The sequence below is a fragment of the Microtus ochrogaster genome, chromosome 10 (genome assembly GCF_000317375.1).
Source record: "Microtus ochrogaster isolate Prairie Vole_2 chromosome 10, MicOch1.0, whole genome shotgun sequence".
NCBI lineage: Eukaryota > Metazoa > Chordata > Mammalia > Rodentia > Cricetidae > Microtus > Microtus ochrogaster.
The window spans coordinates 53,115,256-53,135,767 of NC_022016.1; the positions used below are offsets into that span (position 1 = coordinate 53,115,256).

A 20,512-nucleotide genomic window follows, 5' to 3' on the forward strand; every position below is an offset into this window, starting at 1 on the left:
AAGGAGTACAGGAGCAAGCGCAATGACAGCCTTGCTGTGAGGCGGACAGCTGTGTGTACCTGTATTTGTCAACTTGGCACCGCCCCTGCAGGAACTGTCCACATTGGATAGGACCCTGGCCATTTCGGTCTTAAGTCAGTTGATGTGAGAAGATCCAGCCTACTGTGGGTAGCACCATTCCCCTAGTCAGGGATCCTGAGCTGTATAAGAATAGAAACATTGGTGGTCGCCATGGAGCTTAGGGGCATGTATGTCGGGTGTGATGGGGAGTCCCGGGGAACGGAAGTGTCCTGTGAGGTGTTGGACTGGCGATGTGGGCCCTCTCCAGACCCTATCAGCGGGTGTGGCCTGGATGGAGGAGCTGGTAGTTCTTTGGGCCCCTCGTGGAGTGGGACGCGCAGGGCGTGACAGGACGACGCTATGGATGGCTCGTGGACCTCGGCGAGTTGAAGAGACAAGTGAGCACATCACTGCGAGTGGCCGCGGCTCTCTACGACTTCAGTATTCTGGCACCTTGACGCTGAAGCTCTTAGAAGATTGGTGCAGGCGGATGGATATGAACCCTCGGAAAGCACTGTTGGTTGCCGGCATCCCTCTGACCTGCGGAGTGGCGGAAACCAAGGAGGCCCTGCAGGCTGGCCTGGCTCTGTTGGGGGAACACAGACTGCTTGGGAGGATGTTCAGGGAGGATGAGAACAAGAATATAGCCTTGAAGGGCTTACGGTAGAGACTAGCAGTGCTCTGGTTCCCAAGGAGATACCTGGAGAAGGAGGTGTCTGGAGAGTGGTCTTTAAGCCTCCTGCTGCTGATAATGAGTTTTTAAAGGGAGAGGTCATGACGATGGGTGAACTGACCAGAGTTCTTGGACTCGAAATGACCCTCTCAGCCTAGACCAGGGCATGATCCCTGAAACGTGAGCCCCCATGCTGGCACAGGCATTAGATGAGGCCTTTAAGCCTACCCTGAAGTATTTGAGGTACAAAAAGCTGAGTGTATTCTCAGGCAGGGATCCTCCAGGACTAGGTGAAGAAGAATTTGAATCTCGGATGCTGCAGACTTCTCGGCTGATACAGAGCCTTAGAGGCTCAGTGTTTGAAATTATGCGAGTCCTCAAGATAAACAATCCTTTCATTACAGTTGGAGAATGCCTGAAGACTCTTGAGCCAATATTTGGGATTATTGATAATCCTAGGGTGTTGTAGGTCAAACACCTTACTACTTACCAGAAGACAGATGGAAAGCTGTCTGCCTATGTTCTAAGGTTGGAGCCTTTGTTACAGAAATTAGTACAGAAAGGAGCAATTGAGAAAGAAGTTGACCAGATGGTTGCTGGGCAATTCACAAGACGGTCCGAAGGGAGCTTGGCCTGCCAGAGGTGGCCCAGCCCCAGGCTTGCTGCAGTTACACTGAAAGAGGACAAGGAGGCAGCAGAGGAGGAGGAAGAGGTCCTTCTTCAGGCTGAATTAGAAGGGTATTCCACTTGACCCAAGACCAGCAAGGATGTCATGGGTAGAACGTGACAGAGGAATTCATGTCAGGGATCAGCCCGTTCCCACCTTGTGCTGCCAAGTAACTAACCCTTTGTCATGCTCACCCTAGGGAATGTCTCCCCAGTGTACTACTGACAGGACTTGTCATTCTACACTGATAATTATTTCAATCAGAAGATCAGTCATTCTACTAGTGCAGTGTTTCAGCAGGCCAAACAAAGGTCACTTCCACATGTCATAGTCATACATGACCATGTTATTAGTTATTAATAGTTTTTGAGTGTTGCCACATTTCTGGTGAAGACCCTGAGCCAATGCTGGCCACGATATTTAGAGTTTTTATTTTTATAAATCAGTTATTGATTCTGTGCAATCAGAAAGCAACATTGAATGCTAAGTTTAAGTCTGCAACATAGGTTAGGTCTGTGATGTATCTGACATGTTGTCAAAGTATCTGGTTCTAAATGCCATTCTCTCGGTGTTATTAAATTGAATAAATAAAGGAATGTTAATAATAATAAAAGGAATAGAAACATTTGACTAAGCACAAGAGAGCGAGCCGCTGGGTGAGTATGAATGTATTAATCTCTCCCTCTTCATGGCCGTGGTGTGAGCGGCTGGGTGAAGTTCCTGCCTTGACTTCCCAAGTCGGAACAAACTTCTTTCTCACTTCAGGGCATCTTGTCACTGTAGCAGAAAGGCAACCATAACAGGACCTCATGTATACCAAGTTCCTTTAGTGCTCAGGCTGACCTGGTGGGGGTAGGAACCGGTGGGATGACGTCACCTGCTGAAGTCACTCGGGCGTCTGGTTCCAAAGCCTGTGTGGTTCTTGATGAACTAGACCCTGGCATTCGGGGTCTGGTTGGACTTTTAGCATGCATAGCCTCAGCTTTCCGATTTTTTTCTAGTAGAAATTAAAAGTACTTTGATGAATTTTCTAAGTTTATATTACTCGGTAGGTATCAAATGTAGTGCATATAAGGAAGATGCCACTTCCTGCTGCCTGCTTTTCAGTTTCTGAGCCTGGAAAAGACTTAGGATTTCTCACTACAGAACTGCAACCAAGAGGCAAGCAGACCTATTCACAATTGTGTAAAATTGAGGTCTCTTTTCTCCGGACCTCAGTTTCCTCACGGGAGTAGCAGGGATCACACAGTTCCCACGTGACAAGGACTGGCCCAACCTTGGAACATGGTGGCCTCCCTGCTGGTTCCCTTGTCCACCTCGTCACATTTGAGAGCACAGCATTTCCTGTCTGTGGCACCCCTCTGCCCTCAGCCCTGAGAGGTTATAGATTCTCATCTAGAGTGGTTCAGAGCCAAAGCAGAAGTAGCCTCCCTTATAAAGACTGAGCGTCCACCAGGTGAGGCCTCATGGGTTCTAAAGCTCCGTTCAGGCCCAGAGAAAACCACACCTAAGGATATGGGTGACCCACGCAGAGTGGCCCACACCTGGCTCTCTTCGGTGGCTCCCATCAGACATCGTTGTCTGTTTTTGTGCTAATGAGACCCAGGCTGAGAAAGGTTGGCACTGCCTTAAGTCACACAGGAGGAAGGAACTGAGCAGAGTTTGCCGGGATGGGGGGAAGAGGGGAGGCTGCCATTGTCCCTACCTTTCTTCCTCTACTCCTGACTTGTGAGTTCTTAGCTATTAGAGCCCATAACTGCTCACTCTGGTCAGTACCAGCAAATGTACTAGCTTGGAGATGGGGAGGCCTCTGCATGCAGGATTCCATGGAAGGAAGATTCTGAGGCCGAGTATAGGAAGCCAAGTTCTGCCTGGATTCAGCTTCCACCTACCAGGACGACTTTGGGTACATTACCCTTCCTCCCTGTGCCTCAGTTTCCCCATCGATCAAAGCCTATATCCCTTGGATTTCTAGGTTGAATTCTATGGTCTCTGCTTGTGCCTCATTCCCCACACTGAATTCTCTGGAACCTCTAACAGTAGACTCATCAGCCTCACCTCATCCCTCTGACACATCCTCTCCTCATCCCCAAAGGGGGCAGGGTGCGTATTTCTGGGACTCCCAGTCCAGGGCATGCTTACCCTGGGATGTGCACTATGACAAAGGGGCATGAATAACAGATAAATAACATTCCTCTCCCCCTTGGCAAATGCGAAGTATCTTTATTAATCCAAGATATATTTATATCTATATCACTTATATGTATCCATTTCCATATCTGTTCATCTGTAATTCATACCTGTGCCACCTCTGTCATCTTTATCTATATAACCTTTATCTCTTTCATAAACATCTATCATCTCACGGTGTAAAGATGTATGTTAAAGTTCAAATGGCCCTTCACATGCGTCAGGTTTACTGGTATCTGCTCCATCCATTCATGGAGAAGTACTAGTGTCACAGGAAGTTCTAGAAGCACAGGGATGGGAGGGCTTATTCCCATCTCTGCTACTACAGCAGATAAAATTTCTTATACTTGCTATTTCCCTCTTCCATGGTTGCGTTAACGTGGGGAAATTCCCTAACCCTTATCATTATGGCTCTCCTAATCCATGAACATGGTATGCCTCTTTTCTAGGTCAGGTCTTTGGTTTCTTTCATCGTGTTTGTTGCTGTGTTTGACATGTAGATCCTGTGTATATTTTTTAAAAAGACGGATACCTAAGATTTCTAACTTTTAGAGATATTCTTTCTTTTAAAATTCTGATTTCCAGGTAGTCATTGTAGTCCTCAGAGAGTTTTGTATAATGAGCCTGCCGCCTATAGCTCTGCAAGTCCATTTCAGTTCTAGGAGCTATTTTCATAGATGACTTGGCATTTCCTAAGTGGACAATTATGTTACCTAGCTAAGGGCAGTTTATTTACTTGATGCAAATTTTATTAATATTATTATTAATAATAATATTATTATTAATATTATTTTTACTTTGTAAACCAGGATCTTTTGTGCTTCCTTGTGAATTTGAAGGTTTTTTTTTGCTCTATTTCTATGAAGAATGTCTCTGGAATTTTGATAGGGGCTGCAATCAAATCTGTAGATTGCTTTCGGTAAGATAGCCATTTTCACAATATTGCTTCTGCCACTCATGGGCACAAGGGTCCTTCCATCCTCTAATGTCTTTCTAGGAAAAATAAATCAGAGAAATATTCCCATTCATTGTGGTCTAAAACATACTCTGGAATAACCTAACTAAGGCTGCGAAAGTCCTCTGTAATAGAAATTTTAAAACATGGAAGAAGCAAACAAATAAAAGAAACCTTCTTGTAATTGTTGTGGAATTAGTTTCAGATGTGTTACATTTGTTTATGCTGTGAAATACTTGTTTAATGATACAAAGATGTGTTGCATTCTTTTATGTTGCATTTAACACTGTAAAGCTATATTACTTGGCCTGTCTAAAAATACCTGATTGGTCCAATGAAGAGTTGCATGCACAGTGCTAGGTAGGAGAAAGGAAAAGCAGGGATGGATAAACAGGAGAAATCCAGGACTGAGAGAAGAGAGGAGAGGAAGGATGGAGAAAAGGAGAAGAGGAGGACACCAGGGGCCGGCCACTCGGCCACACAACCAGCCATGGAGGAAGAAGGAAAGAAAGGTATGCAGTACAGAGAAAGGTAAAGAGCCCAGAGACAGAACGTAGAAGAGAAATGGGTTGAGTTAGAAAAGCTGACTAGGATCAAGTCAAGCTAAGGCCAGGTATTCATAAGAATAAGTCTCTGTGTATTTATTTGGGAGTTGAGTGGCAGGCCCCCAAAGACTAAAAAAAGAATCAGCAGAATATAATAGCTGAGCTTTTTGTATAGTGATGGGCAGGAGTAGTGAGGGTAGTCATCTGTGTTAGCTCCCCAGCTTGGCAGAAATGCTTTTGTGGTTTTCTATAAACAGTGACGTTAACTCCATTTTTTTTTTCAAGACAGGGTTTCTCTGTTTAGTCCTGGCTGTCCTGGAACTCACTTTGTAGACCATGCTGGCCTTGAACTCACAGAGATCCACTATCTCACCAGCCACGGCTCTAAGTTTTCTGTAGGTGCTTGTTACCAAGTTCACTCTATTCCTAGTCTGTTGAGAATTTAAAAAGTTATCATTAGCACATATTTAATAAATAAATAGTATTGATCCACACTTTGAATAAAGGGCTCTACCACTGATCTGGAAAATGTTGTTTGTCAAATATCCTTCCTGTATCCATGGGTATATGATCATGCGTTTTTCTTCTTTGGGATGCTGCTGGATGCTACACTGGTTCCTTCTCGAGTTTCTGTAAGTTCTCACATTACTGAAATCAACTTGCCTGTGACAAATTATTCTGATTAAATATCATTGCATTTAGTTTAGAGCTGTTTTGTTGAGAACTTTTGCACATATGTTCACAAAGAATATTAATATTTGGCTTTTGTTTCTTTTCTTTTGGTTTTTTGAGACAGAATATTGCTAAATAGCCCAGCTTGGCCTTGAACTTACTCAGACTCCTGAGTGCTAGAATTAGTCTTGTGCCACCATGTCTAGAGTGGCTTTTTACACACACACACACACACACACACACACACACACACACACACACGAGCTTTTTGGTAATATTGACCCCATAAAGCATGCCCGGAAGCCTTTACTCCCTTCTAAATTTTGAAATTGGTATTATTCTATCCCTTCAATGTTGGTAGAATTTGCCAGTAAGACTGCCTGTTCCTGGAACTTTTCTTTTTGGGAGTTTTTTTCCAACTCTAAATTTAATTTCTTAATAGCTATAGGGCTACTCGGGTCATCAATTTCTTCTTGAGTGAACTTGGGTACTTTGTGTCTTTCAAGGACTTGGTCCATTTCATTGAAGCTGTCAGATTTATGGGTTTGGAATTATTCATATTTATTCTCATTTAGTATCTGTGGGGCCAAGAGTGATTTCACTGATGATGCTGGTAATTTTGTTCTCTCTTTTTTCTTGGTTAGCCTGGGCTGAAATACATCAATTTTATTGATATTTTCAGTGTGCAAAGACTTGGTTGTATTTCTTCCCCTGTGGTTTTGTGTTTCTGATTTCATCTTTTTTTTTACCATCCCACCTTCCTGCTCTTATTGGTTTTATTTTGCTCTTTATTTTCAGCTTTCTTGCTGCAGAAGTTTAGATGGTTGGTTGGAGACCTGTCTCTCATCACACAGAACAGCCCCCACCCCGCCATACACACTCAGTTGCATTCTGTGCTTAATTTTACTTTACTCTTAAAAATTTGTTTTTTTTTTCTGAGACAGGACCTTGATATGTAGCCGAGGCTGGTCTTGAATTTGCCATCCTCCTGCCTCAGCCTCCTGAGTGCTGTGACCACAGGTGTGTGCCGTCACCACTCCTGGCCTTAATTTTACTTTTGCTAAATTAAAAGTATTTTAAAACTTGTCTTTAGATAACTATTTTTTTTTGAGGTAGGATCTCATTATGTAGCCTAACTTAAGCTGCAGTTAAGTAGATCTTTCCTGCCCCTACTTCCCGTGAGCTGGGATGTCAGGCCTGTGTCACCACACCCAGCTAGGAGTACTTGGTAATCCATAGGTTAAGAGCTATGTTGCTTACCTTCCCACTATTTGAAACTCATCATATATCTTTTTAATTCTAAAAAATGCATTTATTCACACACACACACACACACACACACACACACACACACACACACACACACATTACGGCTTCCTTACAGAGGTCATAGGATGCCCTGTGGGAGGTAGTTGGCTCTTTCCACCATGGGGCTCCAGGCATTGAACTCAGATGCTCAGGCTTGGCAGTAAACACCTTTACCTGCTGTCTTAGTCACTGTTGTATGCTGTGAGGAGATGACATGACCAAGGAAACTTGTAAAAGAAAGCATTTTGTTGGGGGTTTGCTTACAGTTTCAGAGGGCTAGTCCTTTATCATCAGGGTAGGGAATGTGGTGGCCTGTGGTGGCAGGAAGTCAGGTGCTGGAGAGGTAGCTGAGAGCTCACATCTAATCTATAGTTGCAGACACAGAGAGACTGGGCCTGGCGTGAACTTTTTAAATTTCAAAACCCACTCCCAGTAACACACTTTCTACAACAAGGCCACATGTCCTAACATTTCCTTCCGAAATAGTTCCACTAACTGGGGACAAAACATTCAAACATTCTCATTCAAACCACCATATTCTACTCTTTGACCTCCACGGGCTTGTAGCCATATCATAACGTAAAATGTACTTAGTCCAACTTCAGAAGTCCCCATAGTCTATCACAGTCTCAACACTGTTTTAAAAGCCCAAAGTCTCTTCTGAGACTCAAGGCAACCTTTTAACTGTGACCCTCTATGAAATAAAAAAAGCCAATAATCCGCTTCAATATACAATGTCACAGAACATGCATTACCATTCCCAAAGTGAGAAAAGAAACCATGCTAAAGAAATATTGAACCCAAAGCAAGACTGAAACCCAGTAGGACAAACTCTAAATTCTGCCTTAATTTGCCTCCTCCAATCTCCCATTTCTTTCAGCTTTGGGGATTACAACAACCGTTTCTCTCTTGGGCTGTTTCCACTTTCTGCATGCATCTCTCCTTGGCTAGTTATCCCAAGGCCCTGGCACCTCCAACATCCTAGGGTCTCCACCCCAGTCCAGGCTTTACCTTCTCGACTTCACACAATGGTCTCTCCCCTCCAGGTATCCATGCAAGGACCCCCTGCCGTACACCTGGCCTCAGTGGCTCCTCCTGACTATGGAGGAAGATTCCACAACCCCTTTCCTGAACCCTTGACTCTAAAGCCAGAACCACATGGCCAAAGTTGCCAGGTTCTGTTGCCTGCTGAGGCTGTAACTGGTTTTTCTAAGATTTACACCTGCAAGAACGTTGACTTGTTGGTTTCCTTTGTTGCATGAGCTTTCCTTTCTATAAGCTGCAGGATTGGCTGGGTGGGGTTTTGCACTGAGGGTACCTCTCTCTCTTATCTCTCTTAAACAAATCTTTTTATTTATTTTCATTTTTACTGCATTGGTGTTTTGCCATGGGTGTTGGGTCCCCTGGAACTGGAGTTACAGACAGCTGTAAACCGCCCTGTGGGGGCTGGGAATTGAACCCAGGTCCTCTGGAAGAGCAGTCAGAGCTCTTAAGCGCTGAGTCATCTCTCCAGCCCAGGGTACGACTCTCTCCATTTCATTTAACCTTAGGCTTTTCTTTAAATGTCTCATCTCTTTGCCCACAAGACTTGGCTCTGACATTCCATTTCCTGGTGCTGTTTTGTCCTAACATTTTGTATTTCTCTTTGCCCTGCTTGCTCTTCTTCATTGTAGATTTGCATAACAGTGTTCACTAATAACCACATGACACAGTCAATACCAGGCTGCCCTTCTCTGCTAACATCATTAGTTAGAAATTCTTCAATTTAGCCCCAGGTAGAATTTTAGGACAAGGGCAGAAAGCAACCACATTCCTTGCCAAAATATCTCAAGAAGAGTCTCTAATATTCTCTCTCTCCAAAACCTCTTGAGCCAGTCCACATTGCTTTCAGAATTACTGTCATCCAGGCTTCTGTTAGGATGGCCCATTAAGCCCTTGCTTAAAGCATTTACCCACTTTTCTCATCCAAAGTCCCCAAGATTCCCATATTTTTCAACAAGCAGCATAATCAGGCTTGTTATAGCAAAACCCCACTCCTGGTACCAACTTCTGCCTTAGTTATTGTTCTATTGCTGTGAAGAGACAACACAACCAAGGCAGCTTTTTTAGAAGAAAGCATTTAGTTGTTTAGAAGAAAACAAATCATTTGTCTACAGTTTCATTGGGTTAGCTCATGATCTTCATGGTGGGAAACATGGTAGATTGCAGGCAGGACGACAGGCATCGGCTGGAGAAGTAGCTGAGACAGGGCTACACCTCTGTCACATCTGATCCTCAAGATTCAGTCAGAGAGAGAGAGAGGGAGAGAGAGAGAGAGACAGAGAGAGAGAAGACAGAGAGATAGACTGAGCCTGGAATGGGCTTCTTAAACCTCAAAGCCCACCCCAGTGACACACCTCCTCCATAAAGGTCAGACCTCCTAATCCTTCCCAAACAGTTTCACTAACTGGGGTCCGAGAATCAAACTCTATGAGCCTGTGGGGGCCGTTATTTGAACCACCATGCTTGCTGAGCCATCTCACGGGCCCTCCTTTTTTTTATTTTTATTTTAAAAACACCATTTATCTCATTTTATGTGTATGTTTGTGTCCCTGAGTGTATGTTTGTCCATCATGTGTGTACAGTGTCTGTGGAGGTCAGAATAGGAAATCAGATCTCATGTAACTGGAATTACTTTGTTAATTGTCATGTAGATGCTGGGAACCAAAACTGGGGCCTCTCTAAAAACAGTAAAGTGCTCTTAACTGCTGAGCCTCTTATGTTTCATTGAAGTGTGTGTGTGTGTGTGTGTGTGTGTGTGTGTGTGTGTGTGTGTGTAGTGTATGCACACACATATGTGCAGTGCACACTTTCACACCCTCAAAGGCCAGAGGCTTTATTCCCTCTCTCTGAAACCAGAACTAACCCAATAGCTGACGAGCTGCTATCTCTGTCCCCATTGGTACCGGGTTCACAGATGCATGTAGCCAAGCTTGCTTTAAATGTTGATGTCGAAGATCTGAACTCAGGTTCCTGTGCTTACTTAGCTAGGACTCTCACCCACCTACCCATCCCCTCAGCCCATTTACATATCTCTGGGTGACTAACTCATAGTCAAGTTCTATGATGGTCAAAGGACACGTTCTGCTTGCTTTCTGTTAAGTTTACTGCTTTGTTCTGTGACCCAGAATAAGTCTCTTCTGACAGATGCTCGGTGTGCATTTAAAGTGCGTTTCCAGCTGTTGTCGAATGGAGTGCTACTCTTCATAGTGATAGGTTGTGTGGGTGGGTGGAGAAGGTTCACGGTGATAATTTGATTTCCTTCCTCTGTCAATTACGGAGGCAGGAGCTCTGAAGTCTCTCAACCTGAGTTGTTGATTTCCCCTACAGCTCTGAAAGGTTGTCTCTTCTAGTCTGAAGCCCTGTGTTAGCCCCACACCCACAACTGCCTGTCTTCTTGTAAACGGTCTTTTCGTCATTGCGTTGGTACTTTTCTTTCTCTCTGGTGTCTTTCATTTTTCTGACATTTTCTGATATCAATGGCATCTCTTTCTTCTCTCTCTCTTTCTCTCAATTTGACCAGGGTTTCAATATGTAGCCCTGGCTGTCTTCAAACTCAGAGTTTCTCTTGTCTCTGCGTCCCAAGTATTGGGATTGAAGGCATGGCCACTAAGCTGGTCCTAGACTTTCTTTTGATTATTATGTGTATGGTATATCTTTTTACCAAATAAAGAACTTTAACATATCATTATAAAAAACTATACTTCTTGTGCACACCATATAATTGGCATCTATCTATCTATCTATCTATCTATCTATCTATCTATCTATCTATCTATCTATCTATCATCTATTAATCTATCTATTAATCTATCTATCTATCTATCTATCTATCTATCTATCTATCTATCTATCTACCCTTCTTTCTTTTGAGACAAGGTCTCTCTACATAGTTCTGGCTGTCCTGGAACTCACTGTGTAGACCAGGCTGGCCTCGAACTTACAGAGATCCTCCAGTCTCTACCACTCAAGTGCTGGGATTAAAGGCATGCACCACCACACCCAGGGGCTCTTTTATTTCTAATTTTTAGAAAATTTAATGTAGTCTTTTATTTAAATTTAGTTATCTTTATTTTATTAACTTACTTGTATAAGTGTTTTATCTACATGTGTATCTCTCCATGCCTGGTGTCCATGGAGATCAGAAGAGACTGTTGAATACCCTGGAATTAGAGTTACAGATGTTTGTGAGCCGCCATGGCTGTGCTGGGAATTGAACAGGGGTCTTCTGGAAGAGCAAGCGCTCTTAACCACCCAGCTACCGCTCCAGCCCAAGTCTGTCTTTTAAATAATGTGTTTAGGCTTTTTGCATTTAATTGAATAATTGATAAAGCCGGATTTAAGACTATTAGATTAGTTAATTTTCTCATCAGTTGACAAAATGTCTGGCAGAAGGCAAGGAGAAAAGGAAGGATTTATTCTGGGTAATACATATTTAGGCTATCAACAGCCTATTTAAAATCAGTATTTTATTCCTTGATTCAAATTCAAAAGCTTTACAGGCCTGTGGGTACATTCCCTCTCTCCTCTGTGGGACTGTCAACTGATTTATAAACATGTACATTGACAATCTGCTCGATAATGTAACTTTTATTTTCAACTCTTGTCTCTATTTAAAATGCTCACGCGTTTCACACCACTGTCTATCCATCTTTCTTCTTCCCTGTTGTGGTTTGGAAATGTTTGAGTGTCAACCAAAGGTGGGTGTGTTGGTCTCCTTGGCAATATAGGGGGTCAAGGGATTTTTGTTGTGGGGAAGGCGCTCACCTTATAGCCCAGGCTGTACTTGATCATGCAATCCTCCTGCCTCAGCTTCATGAATGCTGGGCTTACAGGCATGGCCATTATGACCATGATGATGGGATCTTCAAGAGGCACAGTTTACAGGGGTGAGTCCTTAGGTTATTGGGGGCATTTGTTGGTCAGGTAATACTGGTCTTCTAGAGTAAGTTCTCCCATAGGTAAAGCTGACCTCCAACCCCAGATCCCCCTCTGGCTTCTCATTTGGCCCTTTGGTTTCTGCCGTTACATGTTCTTGATACCACCATCTTCCATGGATTGTCAGCCATGGTCGTGGGACCTTTACCAGAGCCTCGATCACGCTCTTTGAACTTTCAACTTCTAAAACTGGGAGCTGAACATACCTATTTTGTTCATGAAGTCACCTTGCCTCAAGTGTTTCATTATCGTGAGCAGAATCTCTGCAGGTCTGAGCTTCTCACCGCTATCATTTCCCTTCTAGCAGCAGAGTTTCCCCTGGCACTTACTTTGAGGAGGTCTGTGACAAGCTCCCTCAGAAATCCTCCTTCTGAGATTGTGTTTACTCTACCTTCCTTCCTGAAGAATGCTTTTCACCCTTCAGGAACATAATATTCTAGACGTATCATCCTGTGTCTACAGTTATTTTCTTTCGATGCCTTAAAAAATCTTCCACTGTCTTCTGACTCTCTGGCCTCTGGTTAGAATCTCGCCATCATTGTACAGTTTCCCCGTTGAATGGAACATGCTATTCTTCACTCATGCTGTTTTAAAGATTTCTTTATGTTTGATCTCTAGAACTTTGATTACGATAATGCCCAGGAATGATTTTTTTTGTGATAATTTGGTTCGGGGTTGCTTAGGCTCTTTAATCCCTAAAATAAAGTCTTTCCTCAAATTTGGGGAGTCTTACTATCTTCAAACAAGCTTTTGCATCAGCCTGTTAATTTCTGAGTCTCCAAAGCACAAAGACAAGTCTTGTTCTTCTGGTTTGTTTGAGACAAGGTCTGAGTCCTAGGCTGAGTTTGAACTTGTTAACTACCAAACCTCTGGTCCCAGCGTCCTGAGAGAAGATTGCAGACATGCACCACCACCAGTGGGGCAATGTGAGACTTTTCTTTAAAAAGGTTAAAAAGAAGCCGGGTGGTGGTGGCGCACGCCTTTAAGCCCAGCACCTGGGAGGCAGAGGCAGGTGCATCTCTGTGAGTTCGAGGCCAGCCTGGTCTACAGAGTGAGTTCCAGGACAGGCAAGACTGTTACACAGAGAAACTTTGTCTCAAGAAACAAAACAAACAAATAAAAAAGGGTTAAGTATTATTTTATTTCATTTTTACATGTGTGTTTCTGTGTGTGAATGCGTACACGTGTGTGCCTACAGGGTACCCATGGAGGTCAGAAGGGGACATCAGATCTGGACTTACAGTTAGCTGTTGAGTCGCCATCTGGGTTCTGGGAACTGGACTCTGGCCCTCTGCAAGACCAGCAAGCGTCCTTAACTCTGAGCTACCTCTGCAGGCCCAACACTGGACTCTTCAGCCCTGCCCCACAGTCTCCTGAGGCTCTGTGTATTATTTTTCTTCTCTTGTTTAGATTGGATAATTTATATTTATCTCCAAGATCTCTGACTCATTCCTCTGTTGTGTGCTATTCTTTACTGAGTCTGTGTGGTGAAAATTTAAATTTCAGTATTTTTTTTTTCAAGTTCTGTTCTCAAGCTTCTGTTTGGTTCTTTGTTAATGGCATGTGCTGCTTTGTCGAGAGTTTCTACGTTTCCCTTTGTTTTCAGAACATTTGCCTTTATCTCTTGGAATCTTAAAAATTTTTTTTTGACAATTTCAATGCTTCTGTTATCTGTTCCATCACATGTTGTTGACACATCCTGGTTCTTTGCATACTAAACAATTTTGGATTGTACTCTGGACGTTTTGAAATTTTAGGTTCTGTTAAATAATTTGCGAAGAATGTTCTCGCTGTTTTTTGTTTTTGTTTTTTTAAAAAGAAGCACCTGACCAGGCTGTGAGCCCTGACCCAGCTCTGTGGGCTGTGGCTTTAGCATCTGCACAGCTGTCAGGATCTTGGTGGCATCACAGCAGAGTCCGTAGTGTGTGTCCCAGAACACACTGCACTGTGATTCGGCATTCCAGGCCTCTGGCTGCTCCCACGCTCGGCTTGATGGTGGGCTCAGGTGTTCACTCCTAGCTGATACATAGGCTTCTCAGCTTCCTGTGGCTTGGCTCTGAACAACACTCTCTGGCCCTGGTCCAATTGCCAGGGCCCCACCAAAAGATCAAGCCACATAACTGTCACCCACATTCAGAGGGCATAGTTGGGTCTGGTGCAGGTGTCCCAGCTGTCAGTCCGCAGTCTGTTAGCTCCCACTAGCTTCGGTCAGCTGTCTCTGTGATTTTCCCCATCATGATCTTGACCCCTAGCCCCCTTGCTCGTATGATTCTCAGTTTCCTCTTGCTTGGCTCTTTCCAACCCTTTCTAGTTCCCAAGGCTCCTTTGCTGCCCCAAGCCTCAGTTTGGAACAGCCACTGCCTCTTCTTTACCCGCCTTGCATTGGTTAAAGCAGGTTTTGCGGCCAAGTCTGCAACCAGCAAGTGAGGAACCTGGCTGTTCCAGCTCTGTGCCCAGCAAGGTCACGTGGCAGCACAGGCAGGGAGTAAGGAGTGGGGGAACAGACTGCAGGCTCAAAAGTGGTCTCTGAACACTCAGGCCTCAGAAGCTTCAGCCGGACTGCCCCGAGGCCTCCAGCTTCTATCACTGCCCTCTCCTTTAATGCCCCGTAAACCAGTTGGAGTTTCAAACTCACCCACCGTGAAATGCTCAGCAGACCAGCCAAGAAGCCCAGAGATTTCCCCAGGCTTGGGGGTGGGGGCTCCTGATTGCTGCTTCCTGTGGCTTTTATTTCCTGTTCAATTTTATCCATCACCTCCCCATGGCTGTGCTTCTCTCCCCGGCTCCAGCCACCCCCACACTGAGCTTAGGACTTGTGTTTACATAATCAAAACATCTGCCTTGCTTGACTGAGCACAAGTCATCTATTCTGAGCTTCTTCTACTCTGTGGTATTATAAAATTCTGCGTGGAGTCCCCGCCCCACCCCCAGCAGCCCCTGTTAACTCAGTAACGTTCAGAGGTGGCGTAAACTACCTGTTTAGTCAAAGAACAAACTTCAGATAAATGGTCTGAAGAGCTAGCCCACACCAGGCGCCTGCTCCTTCGCCATTTTGCTGTGCCTGTCTTCTATAACAGTGATTCTCAATATCGAGAGGGGGAGTTGTGGGTCAAAGGACCCTTTCGCAGGGGTTGCAGAACAGATGTCCTGCCTATCAGACATTTATATTATGATTCATAACAGGAGCAAAATTAAAATTATGAAGCAGCATCGAAACTAATTTTCTGGTTGGGGTCACCACCGGATGAGGAGCTGTGTTCCAGGGTGGCAGCATTGGGAAGGCTGAGAACCACTGCTTTAGATGTCCCGTGAGTCTCTTCGCGGCCTGCAGAGCAGGGAGGTCACGCAGGATGCAGGCGGTTGTGCGGGGCAAATCCAGGCGAGCTTCCTGCATCTACTGACATTTAATTTAATCTTTCCTTTCCAGAAGCCACTCTTGGAGGTGACCCTGGAATTACCGTCCAGGCGAACACCAAAAAGAGTCACTGCTCACGACTCCGCCAGAGCAGCAGCCTCGAACTGGCCTGTCCTGGGGAGCTGGGACACATGTCAGCTTAGTCACTCTGCAGTTGGTAGAGGCTATCCCCAAATCCAGACTACACATGGACTTGTGTTCTCTGTCTGCCTCAGTTTCCATACCCGGGAAGTGAGGGTTTCTGATAGTTTTTGTTCTTTGAGACAGGGTCTCATGTAGCCCAGGCTAGCCTTGAAATGAACATCTAGTGAAAGAAGGCCTTAAATGTGTGCTCTTACTCACCTCCATGTCTTAAGTGCTGGGATTAATGGGATTACAGGTGTGCACCATCAAGATCGGTTAGTCACTTTTCATTTATTTAGTTTTTTAAACATGTGCATAGAAAATCTCTCCTGGCTACTGGTCTTGACACCTATGTCCTGCCTTCAAGGAGCTCACTGCGAAGAAGGGCCGACAGATAATGGTATTGGTTAGGGGCATGGTCTCTTCTTCATCTGAACCTTTAACCCTCAACTCACGAGCAAATATGAATATGAGGGGCACGCAGAGGGTGGGGCATGGTGACCGACAGGGGCGTCCACAGCAGTGTGGGCCTCGCAGGCTTATATTTAAATAACCTTTGCAGGCTCCAGCGACATCCAGGCTAGAGTCCCAGGGAACGGTGGGAAGAGGGCTGTGTTCTCTCCAGTGGAGATCGCTAGTTACACTCTCTTGCGTTGGGGAAGATGATTTGTCAGGGTGGATTAGAGCTGTGGACCCCCATGCCCCACCTGACAGCCCTGGTGGCACATGAGAGGGTGCTCTTCATAAGAGGGACAAAAATTACCTTCTGTATCTCACCTCCTGCTTGGGCTGGCAGTCCTACCCTGTGCCCTGCCAAACCTGGTAACAGGACTATCCTGGGAGGTGAAAGCGAGGACTCCAGGAAATTGTAGAGATTTTTGCAATTTGGGCACATCAAATTAGATTGGCCCCACAAGTGAGTTAAGAATCTGCCAATCACATCTGGGCCACAGCCTGTTTGCTTCTCCTGCAGCTTTCCGCATGGACCACTAGAGGGCATTGGGTTTGGCTTAGCCTGTAAAGTGTTTGCCACACAAGGGTGAAGCCCCGAGTTTGATTCCCTGGGTCCCTGTTCTGCTGTGTGGTGGTGTACACTTGTAATTCAAGCACTGGGGAGGAGAACACAGGTAGATCTCTGGGACTTGCTGGCTAGCTCACTGGGAAAGCTCTAGACCAGTAACACACACACACACACACACACACACACACACACACAGAGGCATGTACACATACCAGAAAACACAAGTGCACACTCACACAATATAAGAGTGGGATTCAAAATATTTATCAGTCGACAGACCAAGAACACTGAGCAGTCAGAAGGGAGACTGTGGGGCAGGGCTGTGGTTGGGAAATTAACCTTTTACATTCTGAACTGTGCAGATTTGGGATGGTTCTGGGAGGGGGCAGTGTGGGTCAGAGTGCAATTTGCACAACTGCTGAGTGTCTGTTCTATAGTTTATCTCCTGCTCTGGCTGTCCCAGCAAGGCCTGGAGAACATCCTGTTAAGCTGAACCACTCCGCTGATGCAAATAATTCCAATCAGACTGAATCAGACCAAATAAAAGATGCCCATGTTTAATAAAATGCTCCCGGGTGACCCCAGGAAAGCACGGAGAAGGGAAGAGAGGAAAATGGAGACCACATGAAACCTGGAGACCACATGTTCATTCTCTGGTCTAATTAGCCTGTGGGAGTGGTCCCGACCTTCCCTGGGGAGGGACTACCGTTTGGCAGGCTTTCTAGACTCCCTGGGAATAGGTCACCATTTGGTGGGCTTAAGACTGAGGCAACTCCCAGGGGAGGGGGCTTATTCCAGGAGCTGGGGTGAAGCTCCCAGACAAACGACCGGACTTTTTGTATAAACGGGTGTTAGGGAGCTGGGGTGATGCTTGCGACCAAACACATCCCCTGGCGGTTCTGCTGTGTGCAGACCAGCGCTTGCTTCCCGGCCCAAGCGTCCACAGCATCAGCAGCAGACTCGCTCACTCACTCTCTACTGTTTTGCTAGCAGGCATGCGCTATTCTTCAGAGTAGTCAGGCCACCTCAGGCTGCCACCAGTGAGGGAGAAACCACCTCAGACCACCAACCAGTGAGGGAGCACAGTAAGGAAGTCAGGCGCGCTCACCTGATGCTGTCTGGGCTGTTGTCGCTGTTGTGCCTTAGACTTCCTGATCTGCACCAGGATGAACACTGCCAGGGACTGGCACCTGCTGGAGCCAGGCTTAAAGGGATCATTCTGCAGGTAGGAGTGAGAAGACAAGGCCTGGACACACACAGTGGGGTCCTGTCCTGAGAGCCTACTGTGTGAAGAGCCCCGTCTTCAATTGAATGTCACATGGAAGGTGAAGCTGTCACCCCCGAGGAAGAGGAAACTGAGGTTCAGATTAGAAGTCACTTGTTTAAGTGGACCTACTTGCTGAGGGACAGAGCAATATATGAGGAGAACTTTCTGGAACCAGCCACATACTGCTGAGGTCACCCCAGTCCTAGCTCAGTCTTCCCTCCAGGTCACGCCAGTCCCAGTTCAGCCCCCCAGGTTACCCCCCTCCCCACTCAGTCCTCCAGCTCACCTTCCTCCCAGAAGAGCACTAAGGTCCCTCTAAGGGCTGTGAAGCTTTGCATGGCTGTTCCCCCATTTCTATGGCCTCCTCTTTGCCCTTCTCCTTAAATTCTTACACTCGCTTTTGTTTCTGCAGTGAACCTGTCTGCTCTTCCATCCAGGACCTCACTCTCTGTCCCATAAGCCTGTGTGTCCCAGTTCCACAGGCTCCCACTCATACTGTAGCAGGCTTTCTTGGACAACCAGCCCCCAAATCATGACATGGGGACTTAATAATTGTCAGTGCTCAGCCTTAGCTTAGGCTTGTTTCTAGCTAGCTGTTTAATAATTAAATTAACCCATGTCTAATAACTTATGTGCTGCCCCGAGGCTCGTTTACATACTGTCCATCCTGCTTTTATGCTTCTTCCGTGTCTGTCTGTCTGGCTCCCGTTTCTCTCTGCCTGCAGCCCTGCCTATCCCTCCTCTGCCTAGCTATTGACCATTCGGCTTCTTATTATACCAATCAGGTGCCTTAGACAGGCAAGGTGAAACAGCAACACATCTTTACATAGTTCAACAAAGCAACACAAACAAAAGCAACACATCTTTACATAGTTAAGCAATTATTCTTCAGCACAAACAAATGCAACACATCTTTACATAGTTAAACAAATACTCTATTCCACAACACAGGTCGGCTCAGAGGCCCCCACAGAGGGCCTGTCACACCTCTGCTTATGGATCCCTTTACTATGCTGACTCTTGGTGGTGTGTGCATGGCTCTGACATGTCCCTGTGTATTTTGTTACCAGTTGTTATCGGGTCTGTGGCAAAGTTCCTCCTTGGTGTCCAGAGCACAGCCTGATGGACAGAGGGCTCTGCAAATCCGGTTGGAAATGGGGCAATGATATCTACTATAGACATTTACTGTAAAGATTAAATTAGACAGCACACACATGCATACTCCATATGGATATGTAATGTGCTATGTGTTGTGGGTTCCACATTTGTTTATATGCGCCCTTTACACACAGGCATGCAGATACCTGCATGTGTGTCACTGACCCTAATACTGCTATGGAGGAACCTCATGAGTCCATGTCTCAATGAAGGATCTCACCCTTTCTTTCCTGTCAATTGTGCTCCTGATCTGGGCTTTGTGACCTGGGGCACCCTGGAGGGAGTCTGAGGGCTGCTAGTCCGATTCCTGTCTTTGCCAAGGCAGGATGACCTTCCTGCTTGCCATTGCTGTTCTGGAGCCCTGATAGCTGGGAGACCCCTAGAGTTTTCTGTCCATCCACTGCAACGACAGCAAAGGTGCCAGGGAGTAGCCATATCATTACTTGGGTCCCTTACAGCAGAGTCCACAGGTGGAGCCTCTGCTGGACCCAGTGGACACGAGTCTCAGTGATAGGCTACTGATGGGGTGGCTGCTGGCCTTGCCACTCAACATAGTGATTGGGCTGGAGGGACCTTTGTTGTCACCATAGAACAGTGTCTCTTGAGGGTGGAGTGGCAGCTGTCACTGACTGCATTCGGAAGTTCCTGTCCTTCTCTGGGTGTCTGGCGAGGGGCAGAGAGAAGAAAGCTGGTGAGACCATGTCCACCCTCCCACCCCAGCTCTGTGACCTCAGGCCAGGCACTGTCTTCTCTGTGGCTGGGTTTTCTCACCACACAAGGGACACTGTTGTCTTCCTCTCCCGTTCCAGCACACACAGGCTCTGAGCAGCCCGGTGACACAGGAACGTGAAACCAGGCTGCTTACGTAGGAGCCAGGCTGCTCCACTCAGGGTCCCTTCCTGGCTCAGGACTCTGCTTTTGGTCTCCTGGATCCTGAAGCTTCCTGGGAAGGTGACCTTGTTCACCCCGAGACGTGACATTCCTCAGGAGAGGGAACACAGGCGTCCCTGCTGTCACACCGAACCCAGGCTCCCAGCCTGGCTCCACTGCCCCTGTCATCCATCACGTCCCTCGGTGCTCACACCTGGCTCCTTCCCACTAATGAGACTGCCACAGGACTCCAACCTCCACTCCAGTTTGTCCCTATTTGCCCTTCCTGTCATCACAGGAGAGAGGTGGGAACCCAGCTAGCTATCTGTTAGTTGGAGGTGTGGCGTCCTCTCCAGGGCTGTCTTTGTTCTAGCTGAATTGGGGCTCCAAAATCATAGTCATATATCAGGGACCTTGAGTACCAGCCTCGGTACCCCCTCAGGGCTCAGAATTGGATGTCTGTGGCAGGTGAGGATCTGAGGGTTAAAAAAAAAAAATTAACTCAAGCATGTTACCTCTGCATCTTCTTTATTCTTTGTGCAAGGGGAGAAAGTGAAGGGGTGTGGAGAAGAAGAAGAAGAAGAAGAAGAAGAAGAAGAAGAAGAAGAAGA

The 20,512-nt window shown here is 45.9% G+C and overlaps 1 pseudogene; it reads left to right on the top strand.

The window, feature by feature from the left end:
- The first annotated feature begins 262 nt into the window (after window positions 1-262).
- On the top strand, window positions 263-1,484 carry LOC101996508 (annotated as a pseudogene).
- The last annotated feature ends 19,028 nt before the right edge of the window (window positions 1,485-20,512 follow it).